This window comes from Lissotriton helveticus, chromosome 12 (assembly GCF_964261635.1).
Source record: "Lissotriton helveticus chromosome 12, aLisHel1.1, whole genome shotgun sequence".
NCBI classification, from domain to species: Eukaryota; Metazoa; Chordata; class Amphibia; order Caudata; family Salamandridae; genus Lissotriton; species Lissotriton helveticus.
This window is the reverse complement of record NC_136073.1, coordinates 203,109,004-203,124,602: the sequence shown is the minus strand read 5'-3', so window position 1 is coordinate 203,124,602 and position 15,599 is coordinate 203,109,004.

Genomic DNA, 15,599 nt, shown 5'->3' with positions numbered 1-15,599 from the left:
ACGGCTCTGGTGGAAAAGAAAGGGAACATAGCAAACATTAAAAGTAAACGTTTGAACAATAGCCATTAGAGAGAGAAACATAGGCATAAGGAGACAGCATGATGGTAAACAACTTTTAGGAAGGCAGAAAACAAGAGGATAATAAGCGTACTAATAAACTTACCATGGACCACAAGAGGTGAGATGCTGCAGGGACACTACACACAATGAACGGGCAGAATGCATTAAGACAGGAGACAGATGCCATATAATACTCTGGGGCTGAAAAACAGTGGGACAGAAGCGGGTTATACAAAGTACATAATCCGAGAAAACACAGTACCTAAATAAAAGAGAACATTTTGCGACTCAAAAAGATAAACCAACAAGGTAAAAATAACAATCATGTTGTTGCTGCGGCACCAATTTCCATATTTTCAAGGTGATGCTGTCGAAGAAAACCCTGCATTTTAGCTGGATCCTCAAAGGTATTCTCTTTATAAGTGAGTTTGAAAAAGCATGGATGAGCAAGACCAAATCTGATGTACATGGATTTTAGATGTTGATGCAGTTCAAGGAAACATTTCCTCCTTCCATTCATTGCGTTGGAAAGATCCTGCAAGAAATAGATCTTGTAACCAGACGACAGGAAAGCCCCTGCTTGTTTAGTCGCTGAATGGATGTACATTATATTGGTTTTCTGCAAGAAAAGGATAATAATGACTCTAGGTCTATGATGAGAAGATGTAGCAGATGGTTTGGGAGCAAGGCGATGAACTCTTTGAATAATGAGTAAGCTGTGGTCAGGTAAGTGAACAATAGAAGGGATGCCCTTTTTGAAAAAGGAAATGATGTTGGTTCCCTCTGAGTTCTCTGGAATGCCATAAAGACAGGAGTTATTTCTCTGATTCCTGTTTTCCGAGTCTTCAGTAGTCCGGTTGAGAAACTATTTCTTTTGTCAGACGAGATACTACTGAGAGTGAGTCTTCCACATCCCTAATCCTCTGTTCGATAACTGTGATGCATTGGTCATCAGTGGACCATTTCTCCTCAATACGAATCAGGGAGGCACTTATTTCCACAACAAAGGTTTTTTGACAAAGGTCAAGACGCTGAAATATATCACCCCATCCCTAGGTTGCTAGAGATCTTCATAATGGCTCAGAATTTTATGACGAGTGATGAACTTGATGGAAGATGGATGATGTGTGACTTTGTACTTCTGCTTCACAGACCTATCCATATAGGAAGGAGGAATAGCCAATAACGTTCATGTGCTCTTCAGATGTGGGAGAAAGTGGAGGCTATTTTGTTATATATTTTCCTAAGTGGACCCAGTGTAAGATTGAAGATTGAAACCAGGCTGTAAAGCTTGACCAGGAGACCTGGAAGACGTGCACTGTGACTACCATAAGACTTAATAATAATCAAAAGGGCAGTAGCAGTGGTCCAAGTGGCAATAAAGAACCTTCAACTTGACATAGTTCAGCATTTGGGAACCTGCATATAGCTTCACAAAGACGAACCAAGCAACTGCAGGATAAAGCTATATGCTTCTTGAATAATTAAGTTAAATCCCCTTACTGTGATCAAATTGGCTCCATGAGACTGCCCAGAGCAGAAGAGATGCAACCTTCCTGCCACCATGTCTCAGCAAATACTTCTGGGACAAATGAAGGCCTGAGATGTCCATGCTCCATTAAGCACACAGCTCAGCCTGACATTCTGCACTAATACAGCGGAAGAAGAAATATAGGAAAACCAAAGTTTACCTTAAACAGAAGAATAGGGCCCTCTACTGTGGCCAAATCCTATTCTTGGTGCAGTCCAAAGTCATGAATGAATGTCCACAGTCGCCGTGTCACATTAAACAAATCCTCTCATGAGCACATGTGTTTTCAAAATGGCGGCATCTCCTGATGTGCCAATGCAGCATGAGAACAATTATGCTAATGGTGTGTGCAAAAAGCATAAAAATGTTAAAGAAGGCTGTCACCTTCCGACCATGAATTCTGGGCCTGGGAGGAAGAGTCATGTAATAGAAGTGCTGAGTTCTCGGTGAACGCCGGAGCCGACAGGGAGACTCAAAGCCCAACGGCCATCCTGTGCAGCGCTCAAGATGCGCTCCGCCACTATTCAATAGAATAAAAATGTTTCTTCGAAATCTCTCTTGACATTCAGTGTTTCCATACTGTATTTAAAATCTAAAGGTAAGCATACAATGCTACCTTTAAATACCTTCTGTAGCTCAGTCGGTAGTAGTTTCCCCGTCTTTGGTTCCATACAAACTCCTGCTTAAAATGGGTGTATTGATTGTATCAGCATTGTTTCATAAACATTCAGCTCTCAAAGTTCCTCTGGGATTCCAATCATCTCTAACTTATTGTGTATTGCTCTGGCAGGCAAGTTGTTGTCCTCTAAATTGTCATAGCTATACACACAGATGATCTGGCATGTCAACAAATCAAAACGTTCCTCCGCAAATAATACACTGCAAATTCTAGCCACCTTTCTTGGCTTTCTTCTTCAGTTTTCAAAGCCACCTCAACATTTTTAATTTGGAGTTTGTAGTGGGTTCCACAACAACACATGCAATCATACTTTGGTTTCTCATCTAAACTTATCACTACTAATATCTGTGTTCTGTTCGCCTAAACACTGAACATTCTAATTCCTCATTTTGGCCAGACTGCACGTCAGGAGCAAAGAAATATATTTGAATATCATCACAATCTTTCGCAACCTCTGATACTGTGCCATAAAAAAGACCTTTGTACATTTCTCTTAAACACAATACAGGACTTTTTCCAGGTAAAGTCTTCTAACTATATTTCACATTTTTTGAAAGATGAAAAGCCAGCATTCAAAATGATGAAAGGTGCTCCTGGACACTTTCCTGGATAGACAAACCAATGAGTGTCCTTGTAGCTTTGTTTATTTCCTCACTCTGCATGGATCAAATCCTTGCAACATTGCAGTTTCCTGCTTCACACTTTTATATGGAAAATTGCATACAGGATTTTTGAGGAACACTACAAATATTACTACAGTTCCATTAAGCAGAGGGGCATGTCTATGACTACCTTGTACCTCTTCGGCTACTTCTTCACTTCATTTCTAGGAACCATCTGATCTTTTGCAATGGGAATGCCATCTTTTACATAGTGGTAATGGGCAATTGTGTTAACCTGCATTCTCTAATGTGTTGTCTTGTAAGTAGCTTTCATCATTAAAGACACATGCTTATATTCTCTTTTTATTAATAAGCATTTTTTCAAACATTTCTTCTTGATAGACAACACTGTTTTATCCAGTGTTCTCATTCTCTTCAATATCAAGATGAATAGCTTGTGCTTCAGAGCAAATGCTTGATCAACTACAGTCTGACTATGTTGCTTTTGCTTCAATGCTGCAGTCTTCTCTTACTCTCCTTCATGTTTCATATCAAATTCTGTATTACCCTACTACGAAACATTCATACTCATATTTCTTTGAATTTTTACTGTCTCATTGTTGAACTTGCTGTTTGCTGATAAAAATGTTACTTTCAATTTCACTTACTTCTCCTTTCTGAGCTAATTTCAAACCTTGCTTATTACCTGCAAGTTTTTGCACATTTTACATTTTACCACATACTGCTTTAATACGCTCCATAGTTCTCTTACCGGCAGCTCTTTTTTACTGAAGCACATTCCCCACATCATGTCCCTTTTCACACTGAGTTGTTTTAAGCACATAGTACTCTTCCTTCTGTTTTTTTCTTCTTTCTGGGTTTTTCTTTATTATAAATCTTCCTTTGTAAACACAAGTAGGTGTCTGAAAATCAAATAAAGAATTCATTTACCTATACATTACTTCATACTACATCACATACTATAAGCAAGTAAGCAGCTACCTAAGTGGTTATGTCAGTGTTTAACGGGCTGTGTAAGTCTTTCATTATGAATGTTTAAATGCGGATATAAGTTACTATATGGATGGGGACTAGGAGTGTCAGTACTTGAGTACATATCTCAGTGAGTCTATCAGTGACTCTGTGGGTGTTTCACTTGATCTGTAAGTAGCTATATCACTTTATTAGTGGCTCTCTTAGTAACTATGGGTCTGTAATTGTGTATGTCAGTGGCTATATGGATTGCTTACTGTCTGTGTTAGTGAGTGTTTAGGTATGTAGCTGTATGTACACCTGGCTCTGTTAGTGCTGAATACAAAAGTGCTATGTGGGTGTCTCATGAAATGTGTAAGTTCCTCTATCACTGTCTCACTGGGTGTGTGAGTAGCTCTATTGTTTTGTAAATAGGTATGTGAGTCACTGTATGGTGGGTCACTTGATGTATAACTGAGTACATGGGTGTCTACATCTCTCTGTAACTGACGTGGTGCTGGGTACATGAATAGCTGTATATGTCTCTCGGTGGATGTGACACTGCTTTAATGAGTGTGCGAATGACTGTGTATGTAGATTTATAGGTGATTATATGGGTGTGTGAATAGTTATTTTTATTGGTGTTTATCTGAATGTGTTAGTTACTCTCTGGGTATATTAGTGGTAGGCACATAATCGGTTTTCTAGGACTCTAACTGGAAGTATCAGTGCTTGCCTCACTATAGGAGTACGTATAAACTATATACAATTAAAATATATACTGTAATTAATCACCCACATCTACTTCCAAGCACACTCATTCATGCTACCTTAATAAAATAACTATAGTTTCTCTATAGCCATTTTTCTTTCTCCTTTTCTGTTCACTATGTTTTTACTTAATATCCTCATCTACCCTCCCTTTTTATTTTCCCATTTACTGCTGTGTAGAATCAACACATTTTATTTCAGCTTATAAGAACTCATCACTTTTTATGTGCATATGCTTTTTAAAAGTAAACCCTAATTGATTTAACTGTAAAATCACTTTGCTGTTCTCCAATGTTCATATCCGCATCACTCAAATTCTCTTGTCAGTGAAAATCTCAAATGAGAAATATAGCAATGGTTTTCCATTCTCACTACAAAAGTAAAAATAATGGCTACCTTTCCTGCCACTGCACTTTCACTGAAAGTCCTGTATTGAGCAAATAAGAACCTACATTTCATCTTTTATTTTTGTTATATCACTTTAAATGAGCAGTAGTTTTAACTCTTTCTATCACTCCTGTTAAGAAGCCCAATTTGGTAGTGTTTTTGGGTGGATCCGCAAATCTGTAGTCATGCTCAGCACCGCCCCCAGTGTAAATCCATAGCGGATCCGTGTATCTGCATGGAAGCCTTTAAAAGCTTTTACCATTTTTCTACTACTTCTTTCATATAAATTTCACTTTGCTAAAAACGACTCAATTACAAGGAAAACACTCTCTAGGAAGCAATGTTTGTACACCATTCTGGGTTTCAGTTTCACAATGCAGTCTTTTATGTTATCTTCCTCCACATTCTTTTAGCTCTGTTTCTATGGTGACCATGTTTGCAACACTGTCTAGCTACGACTAGGTCAAATGTTTACATTAGTTTCTGTAAGAAGCATTCTAGCTTCAAATTAAACTGTAGCAGTTGTAGTTGACTGCTTGCAATTTCAACCATATCTCTAACAACCTAACTTTTACTTTATTTTCCTAAAGCCAATCACAGAGTTAGTTAATTTATTTCTTAAAATCACTACCTAATTGTAGTTCCCTGTACATCGTCACCATGCAATCAAATATGTTCTTTCATTTTTTAGGTGCTAAACTCCACTGCCTTTCCTTCAAAATGCCTTATTCAGCTGCAGCCTTCTCCTCTGTGCTACTACTATTTGCATACAAAATGATCACAGTGTAGATTGTAGGTCATAGTTTTATACTTTGGGTCAGAGAGAGTGCTAGAAAGAATGGCATTGATAGGGTCTTGGGTTTGCCTTATGTTTGACATTACATGGATTGGCCAGATGGTTAAAGTGGTGTCAATTGCTGTCTTTGGTTGAAAATATTGTGGATTGCCAACATTCAGACCTCATGATTGTGCATTGTCGTGGCAATGACATAGGCACAATTACTGGGGTAGGCATGGAAATCCTAATGAAGGGCACCTTTGCTAAATTAATGTCACCTTTCCCACATACTGCCTTGGTGTGCTCCAAAATTTTCAAAAGCCAGGAGTGGCAGTGGTCAACTCAATTTTGTCAGAAGATTGGGAAAACCAGGAAATATGTAAATATAGCTATTTCTGCATTCCTCTGAGATCACAACAAGGGCTCTATATACCATAATAACTTACTATTTGACATGGATGGAATATATTGAAAAGATGGACTCCATTTCACAGTTGCAGGCAACAGGGTGTTCCTCAATAACTTAACATACTGCATCCTGTTCTATGTCACCTACACACCATAAGCACAAAAGGTCTTTTTAAGCCAACCTTTTTCCCAAATGCGGGTTCTTTTTGTTTTCAAATTCTTTTTTCTAATTTCTCACTCGAGTCCATGGCAGATTGTCGGCCAAATAAGGAGTCTGCCGGCTGTGTTGCAGGTGGATCTGTGATGGATATGCAGATCCGCTCCCAACCAAAAGCACACATCCAATAGAAAACAACAACACTTTCAATACAAACATATCCTATTATAATGCATATAACTGCATCACTGCCTGTGTGAGCAGCTGTGTAACTAACTGTGTGAGTGTGTGAGAGGCTATATGGGTGTGTGAGTGGGTATGTTAGTGGCTATTTGGGTGTGCTACTGGGTGTGAGAGTTACTGTGTATGTATGTGAGCAGCCTTCTAGTGCCTGTGTGGGTGTGTGAGTGGTTTTGTGGTTCTGTGAGTGGGTGTGCAAGTGGTTGTATGTGTGTGTACATAGGTGTGTGAGTGGTTGTGTGTGTATGTAAGTGGTTCTGTGAGTTTGTGAGTAGGTGTGTGACGGGCTGTGTGGGCCTTTAAGTAGCTGTGTAAGTGGCTGTATGGGTGTATGAGTGGAAGTGGTAGTGGTCGTGTGGGTCTGTGAATGGGTGTGTGACTGGTTCTCTGGGTCTGTAAAAAAAATGTGTGAGTGACTGTATGAGTGTGTGAATGGGTGTGCAAGTGGTTTTCCGGGTCTCTGAATGAGTGTGACTGGCTGTATGGGTGTGTGGGAGGCTGTATGATTGTGTAAATGTCTGTGTGCGAGTAAGAGCTGGGTGTGTGAGTGAATGTATAAGTGGCTGTCTGGGTTTGTGAGTGGGTGTGTCACTGCATTTATGAATATGTATGTGGGTGTGTGGGTGTATGAGTGGGTGTGTGAGTAGGTGTGTAAGTCTGTATTAGATGTATGAATGGGTCTCTGGGTCAGTAAATTGGTGTGCAAATGGATGTTAGACTATGGAAACGTACTTTATCTAGGGGCCAATGAAAAAAGCCTCTCTAGACCTCAACGAATACAAAACGCAGCGGCCCGCCTGATCCTACAACTTCCCATAAGAACATCTTCAAAAACAGCTCTGACAACCCTTCACTGGCTCCCGATCAGGGAACAGGTAAAGTTCAAAGCCCTATGTGTAGGACATCGCATCCTGCATGGCAGAGGTCCTAGACTTCTACATGATCTCCTGAAATGGTACGAACCCACCCGCCAGCTGAGATCACGAGGCACAGGGCAAGTACAAGTCCCAAAAGTTACAAGAGCCAAAATGGGCGGAAAATCTTTCAGAGTCAAGACTGCCATGCCATGGAACCAGCTGCCAGTTAAACTACGCACAGAACCTTCTGAGCTACAATTCAGGCAAGACCTGAAAACATTCCTCTTCCCCAAAGACTAAAACCGGAAAGAAGCGTAAACTACTGAGAACAACTATTAGCATTTACAGCGCGGGGACACACTTGCTAGTGTAACCATGCGCTTTACAAAATACTAAAATAATAATAATAATAATAATAATGTATAAGTCTGTAAATGTCTATGTGTGGTTTCTGGGTCTCTGAAATGGTGAGTGAGTGGGTGTATGGGTGTTGAGTGGGTGTGTGAGTGGTTGTGTTGGTATGTAAGTGGGGGCATGAGTGGGTGTGTGGGTGCCTGTGTGGGTATGTGAGTTGGTGTTTGAATGGTTCTCTGGGTCTCTGAGTGGATGTACCAGAGACTGCATGGGTATGTGAATGTGTGTGTGATTGGCTGTATGGATGTGTGACTGGCTGTAAAAGTGTGTAAATGGATGTGTGAGTGGTTTTCTTGGTTTATGAATGGGTGCATGAGTGCCTGTGTTGGTCTGTGAGTGGTTTTATCGATGTGTGACTGGGTGTGTGAGTGTCCGCATGGGTGTGTTAGTAGTTTTCCGGGTCTCTGAGTGGGTGGGTGTGTTTGTATGGGTGTGTGAGTGGGAGTGTGCATGGCTTTATGGGTGTGTGAATAGGTATGTGAGTGGGTGTATGAGTGAGTGTATAAGTGGCTATATGGGTATCTGAGTGCTGTGTGAGTGACTGTATGGGTGTGGGAATGGGAGTGACAGTGGGCTTGCTGTATGGATGGGCATATAAGTAGCTGGGTGGGTCTTTGGATGTATAAATAACTGTATGAGTGTATATGTTGCTGTGTGAGTGGGTGTGTGAGTGCTTGTGTGGGTCTGAGAGGGGGTGTGTGAGTGGTTCCCTGGGTCTCTGAGTGGATTTGTGAGTGACTGTATGGTTTGGCAAGTGGATGTCTGCATGTGTGAGTGGGTGTGTGAGTTGTTGTATGAGAACATTTGTGAGCGGATCTGTGAGTGAGTGTATGTTTTTTATTGGGGTCTGTATCTACGGCTCTGTGAGTCTGTGAGCGGCTCTCTGACTGGTTTTGTGACTGGCTGTGAGGGTCTGTGAGTGGCTGTATGGGTGTGTGAGTGGTTCTGTGAGTTTGTAAGTGGGTGTGTGTGACTGTATGGTTGACTGAATGGGCGTGGAAATGGTTTTCTGGACCTCTGAATCAGTGTGTGCTTGGATGTATGGGTGTGTGAATGGTTGTAAGTGTGTAAGAATGTGTGGGAGTATGGTCTGGGTGTGTGAGTGGGTGTGTAAGTGGCTGTCTGGGTCTGTGAGTGGGTGTGTCCCTAGCTGTATGAATATGTAGCTGGGTGTGTGAGTGCATGAGTGGGTGTGTGAGTGCCTGTGTGGGTATGTGAGTGAATGTATGATTGTTCTTTGAGTCTGTAAATGGGTGTGTGACTGGCTGTATGAGTGTGTAAATGGGTGTTTGAGTGGTTTCTAGGTTTCTGATTTGGATGTGAGTGGCTACATGGGTGTCTAAGTGGGTGTGTGACAGGTGTTCTAGGTCTCTGAGTGGTTGTATGAGTGAGTTTTGAGTTGGTGTATGTGTTATTTAATTGGAACCTGGATATGCAGTGGATTCACATGGGGGCTGCACTGAGCCCCGTGGTAGATCCACTGATCCCTGCACCCAAAAAATAATATGTTTTTGGACAATTTCTTGCCCATGAGGGGTCCATGACAGACCCCTTCATCAGTCCCATGGGGTCAGGATACCTCTATCCTGACACCTTATATCCTATTTATACTTTTATTTCCCTCCCCAGTTCACAAAATAGCCGCCACAACTTTTCTCTCAGGTTGCAGCCAGCCAATCATAACATTGCTGTTGGCACATGGATTTGCGGCAGATCTGTGTGTCTAGATATACATCAATATTTTTTTCTTTAATAACTCCATAGCTACTGAATGGAATTAAAGCAAAATACATAAACCGCTCTTTCTGGATCAAGATCTTGCTTTCTGTCAAATTTGGTGTAATTCTGTTCAGTGGTTCAGACTGGACTGGTGTAGAAAATCCCTATAGGAAATTGCACTGAGAAAACGTGTCTTGAGACCACCCCCTTTTTCTCAGTGCCCATTTGACGAAACACCCGACACTTTAAAAACAGCAGTTGAAGTGAGGTGTACACGCCCCAAAGTTATTAACAAAAGAAAAACACTTTTCCTATAGAAAGTAGGGCCTAACTATGACTACCTGATATATATATATATATATATATATGCCCTCCTGTTTTTATCAGCTGCAATTAAGTGAAGAACCTGTGAATTACGTGGTCCGTCTCCTACTTTGCCTGCCTCGCCGGTCCTGGGTGGATCAGGAAGTGGCGTTTGTGGAGTTCCTATATATATATATATATATATATATATATATATATATATATATATATATATATTCACTGAAAAAACCATAGGTTATAGACCATATATAGTTAGGAATTAGCATTTAGAAAACCTTATTTTACTCACACAAAACCATTGAAATTCCATATATAGTTAGTTGCACTAACTATATATCGCGCACCCGCAATCCACTGCTGATGATGTCACATATTACATCATTCATGACATGGTCAGTGACATCACTGATGACATCACTGATGACATCATCTAGTGTCTGTGTGTTTTTGTAAAGTTTAAATACGTTTTACATATTGAAGAATGACTGGATGGATGGAAGACTGAGTGTGTGTGTGGCTGGCTGGGAGGTGTGTGACGCTGTGCATATCAATGTGTACTTGTATCAGTGATTGTATAAGAGAGTAAGTATGTGTTAGTATATGTGTGAAAAGTATGGTGTTCTGTGTTTAACTATAGCACTCACTTGCACAAATACTCGGATAGGCAGACGCGCTGCTGACTACTTTTAACCCTAGCACGCTGTTAATTGCAGAATCGTAATTTTAATATCGTCGTATGTACTGATGTAAAAGAATTGATATTTGCACAGTATAATTTTAAAATGTGGACACTGTAATATAATTGTACCTTGTGTGGGAAAGACACCGCTCATCTCCCCGTTCCACCGCAGCTTGTGCTGTTTGTTGTGGAGGGAGTGGACCAGCGCGGGACAGAGGGAGTCTAGCACCCTCACTTCCGGGGGCCATCTTAGAGAGGTGACGGTCTAGTGGTTTCACTAGGACCGTCAGGAGCCTCCTACTTAAGGCGAGCTTTTTTGGCGCGCTGAAGCACTCACTTGCACAAATACTCGGATAGGCAGACGCGCTGCTGACTACTTTTAACCCTAGCACGCTGTTAATTGCAGAATCGTAATTTTAATATCGTCGTATGTACTGATGTAAAAGAATTGATATTTGCACAGTATAATTTTAAAATGTGGACACTGTAATATAATTGTACCTTGTGTGGGAAAGACACCGCTCATCTCCCCGTTCCACCGCAGCTTGTGCTGTTTGTTGTGGAGGGAGTGGACCAGCGCGGGACAGAGGGAGTCTAGCACCCTCACTTCCGGGGGCCATCTTAGAGAGGTGACGGTCTAGTGGTTTCACTAGGACCGTCAGGAGCCTCCTACTTATGGCGAGCTTTTTTGGCGCGCTGAAGCACTCACTTGCACAAATACTCGGATAGGCAGACGCGCTGCTGACTACTTTTAACCCTAGCACGCTGTTAATTGCAGAATCGTAATTTTAATATCGTCGTATGTACTGATGTAAAAGAATTGATATTTGCACAGTATAATTTTAAAATGTGGACACTGTAATATAATTGTACCTTGTGTGGGAAAGACACCGCTCATCTCCCCGTTCCACCGCAGCTTGTGCTGTTTGTTGTGGAGGGAGTGGACCAGCGCGGGACAGAGGGAGTCTAGCACCCTCACTTCCGGGGGCCATCTTAGAGAGGTGACGGTCTAGTGGTTTCACTAGGACCGTCAGGAGCCTCCTACTTAAGGCGAGCTTTTTTGGCGCGCTGAAGCACTCACTTGCACAAATACTCGGATAGGCAGACGCGCTGCTGACTACTTTTAACCCTAGCACGCTGTTAATTGCAGAATCGTAATTTTAATATCGTCGTATGTACTAATGTAAAAGAATTGATATTTGCACAGTATAATTTTAAAATGTGGACACTGTAATATAATTGTACCTTGTGTGGGAAAGACACCGCTCATCTCCCCGTTCCACCGCAGCTTGTGCTGTTTGTTGTGGAGGGAGTGGACCAGCGCGGGACAGAGGGAGTCTAGCACCCTCACTTCCGGGGGCCATCTTAGAGAGGTGACGGTCTAGTGGTTCACTAGGACCGTCAGGAGCCTCCTACTTAAAGCTCACATGGGGCTGACGCGCAGCGGACGCGCGCAGCGGGCGCACCGATGGCGCGCCGGAGGTGCGCCAGAGGTAAGCCCGTCTGTGCCCGTCCGTGCCGCGGCCGGGACTAGGGACATTGCCCTTGGCCATTCCTATCAGGAGTTACACTTATCTAGGGACAAGCTACTCACACTGCAGGGCCAGAACAGCTGCTGTCAAAATACTCTGAAAGCAGATACCTGGAGGGGACCTATATGCTGTAAACACTGTAAAGTTGAGCTAAGCCCGCTGATACATGCCAATACACCTAACGGCTTAAAAATCTTTCAGGGTGGACTCATTAACGCTAGGTCAATGGGTAAAAATGGAGCCAATGTACACGACCTAATTGCTGAGAATGACCTAGATTGCCTGTTCGTCACCGAGACGTGGCTTTAAGCCTGGTCTACCCCCGATGTTGTCCTAGCGCTACCACAAGGGTACCGCATCCAGCGACTGGATAGGCAGATACAACGCGGGGGGGGGCTTTCCATTATCCATCGCGACTCGATCAAATGCACTACATTTGATCTTCCAGATATCAAGGAGGCAGAAAGTCTAGGTTTCAATCTTAATTTACTCAACACCACAACTTTCACTCTGTCTGGAGTACTGATTTACCGACCCCCCGGTCAACAGAAAAACTTCCTAGCTAGTCTAGCTGAGGTGATCAGCAACCTCGCCCTCAAATTTGCGAATTTTACTGTCTTAGGCGATCTGAATCTACACCTTGATTCTGACTCTGACACTAACGCATCCTGTTTTAAAGATCTTATAGATGTATTAGGGTTGACCCTACTTACACGGGACCCCACGCATAGGGCAGGACACTTATTGGACTGCGTATGCTCTAACCTTACATGTTTAAAGGTAAAATCGCCCCGTCCCCTAACCTGGACTGACCACATGTTCATTCCATTTGATTTTTCAGTGGAAGGAAAGGGGATCAAAAAGGGTCTCCCTAAAGTAAACACTAGCAAGAAACATGACTGGAAGAAAATAAGCAAGGACCCGGATTTGCAGCTCAGAGCTATGGCACTTAAACCCATTCAGACCGGCATCACGGAGGCAGATAATAAAAATTTTAATCACTGGCTAGAGGAAATTAGAGGTCCCCCTAAGGCCACAAACCCCAGCAAATCACTCCTTACAAAAACATCGGCACCCTGGTTCTCACTCTCCTTGAAGGAGAAACATGTAGAAGTTAGAAAATTGGAGAGAACTTGGCGCCGATTGTACAAGGAAGAAGATCTCTGCCACTACAAAGAATCTAGGAGGCAGTACCATGCCCAGATTAAAACTGCTAAAAAAGAATATTACTCAAAAGCAATTGATTCCTCGAATAACAAACAGAAAGAGATCTTTAAAGTGGTGAATGATTTTATGAAACCAAGGTTCCTCCTATCAGAGATTCCGCCCTCCCTCACTTTATGCAACTCGATTGCGGATTTCTTTGAGCAGAAAATACAAAACCTTACCAAAGGCTTCTCTGAACAGCCCGCTGTCATAGCAGTAGAGGACCTTGAAATCGCCCCTGTAGTAGCACAATTTTGTGATTTTCTGCCTATTAATCTAGAAGACTCACGTCAACTGATCCTGTCTACTAAATCTGGATCCCCCTTTGACCCCTGCCCCCCTATGATGTTACATGCCCTAGTAGATACAGTTAATCCCTTCATAAACAACATCATAAATTCATCTTTATCCTCTGCTGATATCCCCTCGGATTGGAAATTAGCGGCAGTGAAACCCCTGCAAAAAAAATCTCTGCCAGGTCCATCAACACTCTCCAACCTCCGTCCAATTTCCCTGCTCCCGATGCTTTTTAAAATGACCGAAAGGGTGGCGAATAAACAGCTCACCAAATTCCTGGAGGACGAGGATATCCTGCACCCTAATCAATCTGGGTTTCGGGCCTCACACTCTACGGAATCCGCCCTTCTGTACACCGTGGAGACACTGAAGACCGCCATGGATCAGGGGAAGAAGGCCGTCCTTATCCTACTTGACCTATCGGCGGCCTTCGATACGGTGTCCCACTCAATACTAATCAGGCGACTGAGGGCAGCAAGGATTGGGGGCACCGTGTTGGACTGGCTGATGAATTTCCTTGACCACCGTAGGCAGGTCACAGTGTTAGGAGAATACCGTTCTGAGGAAAAAATCACACAAACGGGTACCGCAGGGCTCCAGCCTAAGCCCGGTACTGTTTAACATATACATGATCCCTTTGATTGAGCTGATTTCGTCTTTTAACATCAGTACCATATCATACGCTGACGATACTCAGCTCATCCTAGTGCTAGACAGGGAAAATGGAAAGGCAGAGGAAAATCTAAAAGCCTGCCTCACAGCAACCTTCATTTGGATGCGTGACAACCATCTAAAATGTAACGCCGGGAAGACCGAAATTATACCCTTCGGCCCCCAAAACCCCTTTTCCCCCAGCCTATGGTGGCCTTTAGGGGTGGAGTCCCCTCCGGATACCATCACTGCGGCCCGGAACTTAGGGATCAGATTCGACAGTGCCCTATCTTTCAAACAGCAAGCAGGGGCAGTGGCAGGGTCTTGCTTTAACATCATCAGAGGGCTTAGAAAGTTTTTTGATTTTCTTCCCCTGACAGCTAGGAAGACGGTGACAGTAGCACTTGTAACTTCTCGTTTGGACTACTGCAACAGCCTATATGCAGGATTAAATCGATCTGTCCTGCATAGGCTGCAAGTTGTCCAAAATGCTGCTGCCCGTCTGGTCCTAAAATGGCCGAGGGGGTCTTCTGCCTCTGCCGCCCTCAAGGCCCTACACTGGTTACCTATTCACAAACGCATACTTTTTAAAATCCTAGTGATTACCTTTAGGGCATATCACCAAAAAGGACCCAAATACTTCCTTCCCTGGTTCAAACAGTATGCACCAACACGCTCCTTAAGATCAGCCAACATGAATCTACTACAGACCCCTAAATTCAGACTTTCAACTAGAGGAGGGAAATCTCTCGCAACACTGGGCGCGAAAGCTTGGAATAAACTCCCTCCCAACCTGCGCCTAATCTCCGATGAGAAGATTTTCCGTAAGGCTCTGAAAACCTGGATCTTCAGCCTTCCAGACTCGGTCTGTATGACTCTGGTTTAGACACAGCGTCCTGTTCAAATGAGATAGATGTGTGAGTTGACTTTTCCGGCCTTCCATCTGGCTACGGGCTATAAGCGCCAGGATGCTCCTTGGAGTGACAGTTGCGCTATATAAGTGCATACTTACATTACATTACATAGATGAGGAAATCGAAGTGTGATTGATTCTTCACAGGACTGACTAGGTGTATGAGTGCATATGATAGTGTTCTAATAATAACTGACTGTATTTATGAGTAATTGTATGGGTGAATGAGTGAATGTGTGTGTAGACGTACGAATCAGTGAGTGCGTATGTAGTAACTGGTATTGGTGTGTCATGATGTCATCAGTGATGTCATTTGAGATGTCATCAGTGATGTCATTTCAGATGTCATTAGTGATGTCATCAGTGATGTCACTGAAGTATGGTGTTCTGTGTTTAACTGTATAGATGAAGAAATGGAAGTG